At 35.5% G+C, this 2087-nt stretch overlaps 1 protein-coding gene across 6 annotated transcripts in view; it reads left to right on the plus strand.

Annotated features, from left to right (window-relative positions):
- The window catches only part of LOC106877864 (COP9 signalosome complex subunit 1), a 128887-nt gene that overhangs the window by 125654 nt on the left and 1146 nt on the right, over positions 1 to 2087 (plus strand). The gene's annotated exons all lie outside the window — the stretch shown is intronic.

Genomic DNA, 2087 nt, shown 5'->3' on the forward strand with positions numbered 1-2087 from the left:
ATATATATATATATATAGTGGCGTACGTGCACGTTGCCTTTTATATGTAAGTACACATTTTTCTAAATCTTGTATTACACTATTCCTATCTATCAGCCCCTTCACCCTTACTCATTCATTCCACTGTTCATTCTTTTGTTCCTCCTCGCTCACATTTCCTTGCCTTCTCTTCTCCCTCCACTTTTCACTTCACTGTGTCCCTGTCATTTTTTCTTGCCCCTCCCTAATTCTTTTGTCCCTCTGCCTCTACCTCTCTCTCTTCTTTTCCCATGTGACTGGTGTTTGGCCAACCCTGACCTTTCTATTTTTGGGTGGCCAATGTATGTGCAACATCGTTATTTCTCCCTGTACCTGTGAAATCTTGTATCCTTGGTGTGAGACCTTATTTCCATACATGCCAGCTTAATTTAATTCGTCCTTAGTCGAAAGACATCTGTTGTTATGTCCTGTTAATATTCTTACTGTATTTGTGTAACATTGTTCGTTTTTTTCCGTCCTTGTTTTTGTATACATTCACTGCTTTCTTCCAAGGCATCTAATGCTCTTAGCTTAGTTCTTCCTTGGGGCTGGCCAGATTGGAGCAATATCGAGAATAACCAGCTGAAATTGCAAGGATAATCTGGATCTCGGCTGAAGAGAGAAAACTCCGAATGCCATGTCCGTGTTTACTTTGTATTGTCTATCTGGATGTTTTGTGCCTTTCTTGTATCACCTAACTGTCTGGATATTTTGCGTTCTTGTCCCATTCTGTATTATTTATATATATATTATATTTATATGTACATTATGTAGATATATATTTTGTAATATGTGTATATATCTGTACATTATTTATATATATATGTATAATGTATATTTATATATATATATATATATATATGTACATTATATAGGTATATATGTGTGTGTGTGTGTATATATATATATATATATATATACATATATATATATATGTACATTATATAGATATATTTAACTAGCAGCTAAACCTGGTTTCACCCGGTCTGTTTGGATGATGTGGCTGTGATTGTTTTTGGTTAGGCATAATCTATAACAGCGTTTCTCAACCTGATCATTTCGTGTCCTGTTTTGATTGGAGCCTCCAGCTGTATGAAGATTTCACCCCCTCCTGTCAGAAAATGGCTTCCAGAGTTGTGAAGAAAGAATTTGTACATAGTCTGTTTGTGAGAGCTATTCTATTGGACATCTGTCTAATCATTAAAAGATATATTTAATTATGAACATAGAAAGAAATTATACATTAATCACAATTTTTGTAAGCAGTTTTATCCATAAAAATTTTATTTGTAGAGAGCAGAAATTGAAAGATATATGAAATGGATGTGTGTGTATGTGAGAGAGAAAGAGGGTAAGAAAGAGAAATAGAATGAGTGAGTGAATACGCTTTATATTATAGAAATTGATACATACCTGTTGAAGATTAAAATGTATGTAAGAGCTATTGTTTTCGACGCGTGTATAATCATAGAGAAACTGAAAGACATGAAATGTCCGTTTGTGTGTGTATGTGTGTGTATTTTTTGGCGGGATTTTTGCATTTAGCAGGAGTTGTTTTATCTCTTGATCAATAGCCAGACAAGTGAAAAGGAAAGGTGATCTTTTGAAGTGGGCATTGAATGAAGAGACATGGACAGTTTTATGACTGAACTTCTTTTGAAGTTGTGGTGAGAGGGGAGAATTGATGTGCGTGCATAGGTCTGTGTGTGTGTGTGAGTGTGTATGTTTGATGAGGTGTGCGCGACAGAGAGAGTAATGTTGATGGTGTATGTGTATATGAGAGAGAAAGAGAGAGAGAGATAACTGAAATTTATCATTCAGTTTATTTATTATATGTGTATATGTATGAATGGCTTCAGTGACATACTCACATACATGCATGCACGCAAGTTGTTTTAATCGATTTTCTCTGTGGATATAACATGGGGGCTAGGAAAAAATTGAAAGTGCATTTCAATCTATGCACCCGTTTTCACATGTGTGCCATTTTTCACGCAAATCCACCCAGCCGTTTGGCCGTGAACCTCAAGACAGGAAAGAATACAACGGTCGGCCAACTTCAATTTATA

The sequence above is a fragment of the Octopus bimaculoides genome, chromosome 1 (assembly GCF_001194135.2).
Source record: "Octopus bimaculoides isolate UCB-OBI-ISO-001 chromosome 1, ASM119413v2, whole genome shotgun sequence".
Lineage (NCBI taxonomy): Eukaryota > Metazoa > Mollusca > Cephalopoda > Octopoda > Octopodidae > Octopus > Octopus bimaculoides.